This window comes from Chenopodium album, chromosome 6 (genome assembly GCF_948465745.1).
Source record: "Chenopodium album chromosome 6, dcCheAlbu1.1, whole genome shotgun sequence".
Classification (NCBI taxonomy): Eukaryota; Viridiplantae; Streptophyta; class Magnoliopsida; order Caryophyllales; family Amaranthaceae; genus Chenopodium; species Chenopodium album.
The window spans coordinates 46,653,886-46,658,464 of NC_137839.1; the positions used below are offsets into that span (position 1 = coordinate 46,653,886).

A 4,579-nucleotide genomic window follows, 5' to 3' on the forward strand; every position below is an offset into this window, starting at 1 on the left:
CGACTTTTTAGGTCCGTTACCTTGGAGTTAGCAAGGTCCGACCAAAACCCAAGTGTTAATGGAGTTTAAGAGTTTTTCCAAAATATGGAATGCTCTTTCTAACTCCCACTCAAGCCCTTTACTCCAAATCCCAAGGTTGGTATTTATAGAGGAAAGTATGAGTGGGAATTTCTATTCCATCAATGTGGGATTCATGAAATTCCAAAAATTAATTTAAAGCTAAATTAAATTAAATATATAAGCAAGTAATAAATCAACAAGTGTCCTAGTCATATGTAAAGAGGTGTATGGACCACTAGTAGAAAAATTGTCATTTGTAACGGGTTATTTGTAACGGGCAAAGCTATGCCCGTTACAATAAACATATCCGTAACGGTCAAAATAACAGTCCGTTACAAATACATATTATTCGTAACGGGCAACATGGTGCCCGTTACGAAAACTATGTTTTTTGTAACGGGCAAGATCTTGCCCGTTACGAATAGTTATTTATTTGTAACGGACAAGATTGTGCCTGTTACAAATGTTTGAATTTGGGCCCAGCTGATGAGAAAAGCCCATTTATAGCTAGGGTTTCACTCTCCTTAGTCAGTTAGTCCTTAAGCCGTCATTTCCTTATCTTCTTTCCTTTCTCCTCTCTCCTCTCTCCTCCAAAAACCTTAACATCCCCAATTTCCCACTCGATGATATCTTATCAATGGATGTTCAGCTCTTACAAAACCCTAAAATTCCACCCCCAAATCAACCAAATTCCTCAAATTCTCTCTATGCCTTCCTCAGAGTTTGCCCCCTTCCAATTGCTCCTTCCAAACTCTCTAAAAAGAAACAACCTAATTCGAAAAAACCCAGTAAGAGTTGTGTTACGATCAATGACAATTCATTCTATTACAATTATTCCCCTGATTTACGATTCTAACTGGTTGAAATTTGAAATTTACAACGGATTTTCGCATGTTTTTTCTTCAAATTCTTCTCAGGTTTGTTGTTTGAATTCCCCCCCTTTTTTAGTTTTTGGGATTTTTTCAATTGATTGATTGCATACTTTTTTAAGTGAATTGTTGTTATAACTGTGCAGGATGAAGTGTATGATAAGCTCATGAGACCAATAGTTGAGGGATTTTTGAGTGGAAAAGGTGGGCTTTCGGCTGCTTTAGGGCCTAGTGGTTCTGGGAAAACTCACACCGTTTTCGGATCTATCAAAGTACCCGGTTTGGTTCCTCGCGCTCTTCGCCACATTTTTTATGCTGAAGCTGGTAAATCGTCTATGATGTCGAGGTGATTATGCTCGCAATTTTCCTTTTGAGGTTCAATTAATAGTATTATATATGTGTGAGATGTTAATTCGTTTTTTTTCTCTATGTTGCTCTTTTAAAGTCTTTGCGGTCCTGTTGGTGAATTGCTCTCGAAGATTTGGTAGATCGAAGCCTCTTCATAAGGTCCTTGGTGGTGGTAAACGTATGTTTCCTCAATTTTTGATTTTTCCCTCTTTTTTTTTTATTGAAATGTTGTTTGTATATTCCGAATTTGATTGTTTCCTATACAATTTGTGCGAATTGATGATTGTTTTTAGCTTGATTATTGTTTATTAATGGAGATAGGGAGTGATTTTGATTGTATTTGTTGCTTTTATTGATTGATTTTTTTGTATGATGGTGTTATTATTACAAATCTGAGTTTTGTTGCAGCCTCCTAAACCTCCTGATGTGTTTTTATTGAAATTATTGCTACTTGTTTCTATCAATTCACCTTCCTTTCATATTTTTAGCTAGATAGCTAGGCAGCAACCATATATTATTACTTAGTTGCTTTATACATAATAATCATCACTCCTCTTTGATTTCATTTGTACATTTCATTCATCACTTTCACTTCCAACCATGACTTGCTCTAAGGATCATAAGGTATTACCTCCATTTCAATCTTATTTCTTTTTAGTTTGTATATAAATACATTCTAATTAAATTAATTGATTATTTGAATGTATATATGTTGATCGACCAGGTAACAACAATGGTTTGCTGCAGTCCTGAGAAGATCACCGTGGTTTGCTACAGTCCTGAGAAGATCAGAGACAAGCTTTTTTAATAATAAAGATTGTACCGGTAAATTTCTCTCTATATCTCCCTCTTTCTCTCTATTTTCCTGATTATGTTCTATCATGTAATGTTGCTCCAAAATTTATTATTGAACGGAGTTATGGTGAATTCATGATTATATGCTTTAATTTAATCAAAATTCTGATCTTTTCCTTTTATAATTATGAATTAGAAAGAATTAGGGATTTTTTTTTGGGGGGGGGGGGGGGGTGGGGGGTTAGGTTTATGAACTTACGATTTGGGATTAATTAAACTTGCAACACATGCTTAAATTGCTTATTGTTTTGGGCGTTTTGCTACCTAATTTATGCTTAATGTTATCTTGCTTTTGAAGTTGATTATGTAAATAGGAATGTTAGAATTAATCATTTAATCATAATTGGTGAAATTGTGGAAAAAGCTGTTGCATTTCATATTTTGATTTAAGATTCAAAAATCTGCAGATAAACTGTAGATTAATGGCTCCTGAGGCTGCTGCTAATGCTTCGGCGAAGAAGCTTATAAGAATTGATATCAGTTTAGACACTGTTTTTCCATGGTGCTTTGTAGGCAAAAGAAATTTAGACAAAGCTATTTCTGCATCAAAAGATCAGTTTGATTTTGAGGTTTATTTCCTGAAACCCTTTCCCCCAATTCTTTTTAAATCGCTTATACTCGTGTTGTTTTCTATTTCGTGCTTGTTTAAGTCATCAGTTTGTATTGCAGATCAGGTAGCACCCTTTCTTCCTCAATCCTTCTGCTCCAAAAGAGGGTGTGAACAAGAGGGATTTTTACAGACAGAAGTTTGGTGCGCGATCTGAACAGATAATAGCACGAATGACAGATGTATGGCAAAATATTTATTAATCCGTTTTTTTTTTATTTCATTAAGACAATTTATAGTTACTTTTGGCACTAACTCACATGCCAATTTGTGTTGCAGGTATTTAGAGGACTCGGTTTGGAATACAACATTGATGGGCTTACGTAAGGAATTATCATATTTTACTATATAAGCTTATAATCTTCAACTCTACTAAATAATTTTGGCATAACATTTGGGATTTATGTATGTAGGGGGAACACTTTGGATAGTCACAGGCTTATATATTATGCTGGCCAGCAAGGGCTGGACAAGTAACATATATACAAACCACGGTGAAAAAAAAAGCTTGTCTCTAATCTTTCAGGAAGCATTTTTTCAATGGGAGGCTCATACAGTAAATCAAGGAACAGTCTCAAGAGTCCATCAGATTTCATTTTGGTCATACACAAGAGATGATTGATTTCGCGGGGAAAGTTGGTGCTCCAGACAAACCACTTGAGTTGCAGTAATTTGTGGAAAATGTAAACGATTTAACATTAATTTAGTGAAAAATCATTTAAATCTCTTATTGCCATTGAGATTTTCTTTTGTTCTATTTTTTCAGTTTTAGTTATTAGGTGATAATAAATGTATTTTTTTTTGCTGATTGTATATATATGAAGTACTATTTTTATCTCAATTAATTAATAAAATAATTGTGCTATAATTATTATGCAAGCTAGCTAATTCAGCACAGCATGTGCTGGATTTTTTTTTAAAATTGGGTTACACACTATTTTTAACGGGACGGGCAGTTGAAAGTCCTGTTACAAATAAATCGTTATTTGTAACGGGCACTTGAAATGTCTGTTACGAATAACGGGTTATTCGTAATGGGCACTTGAAATGTCCGTTACGAATAACGGGTTATTCGTAACGGACATTGCCCGTTACGAATAACATTGGCTATCCGTAACGGTGGCATGCGTAACGCCCGATGCCCGTTACGGATAGGCCTTTTTTTCCCATTACGGATAGCTATTTTTCCACTAGTGGACCACTTGGAGAGGAGGGGACCATACTTGCTCCCCACTCCTTCCTCTCCTTGTGACACTTGTGCACACCAAAAAGCAAGCACACTTACTAGCTTCCCTTTTCTACCCGACCTAGGCACACGGCCCAACTAGCCTTGCACCGTGAAGGCTTCTAGCTCGGCCCAGCACGCCCATGCACATCAGTGCGGGCTGCTGATGCCGAAGGCGCTGCTATCTAGCAACGCACATGTGCGGGATGCTAGCAGCAGCGCACACCAGCACGCCACGCACTGCTTGCGGGCTGCTGGGCGTGCTGTGCTAGCATGCCTCGCACATGGTGCGGGCTGCTAGCCACGCCTTGCTAGCATGTCTCGCACATGGTGCGGGCTGCTAGCTCGGCTAATCCCCTAGCACCCGGGATTCCGATGCTAGGGGTAGTTTGGTCATTGTTGATTTATTACTAATTTGTCGTCTCGTCTTTTTATTATTTTTGACTTGACTTCTGACGCTCGGTTTCGACGCTCTAAGCTCGAATTTTTGACGTCTAAATATTTAACACTCGGGCGACGAATTAATTTCTTCCGAATTAATTCGTCGAGTCGGTTTGTATATTTTGCTTGGGTGTGACCCGAAGGGTTCAGTTAAGATTAAGCTGTAATATTAAT

At 37.3% G+C, this 4,579-nt stretch overlaps 1 long non-coding RNA gene across 1 annotated transcript; it reads left to right on the forward strand.

Moving 5' to 3' along the window:
* The first annotated feature begins 627 nt into the window (after positions 1-627).
* LOC145634864 (uncharacterized) lies at positions 628-2,082 on the forward strand. Its single transcript, XR_014113649.1, has 3 exons — positions 628-977; positions 1,076-1,275; positions 1,375-2,082. It is a non-coding gene; the product is annotated as an uncharacterized LOC145634864 (long non-coding RNA).
* Positions 2,083-4,579: the final 2,497 nt, after the last annotated feature.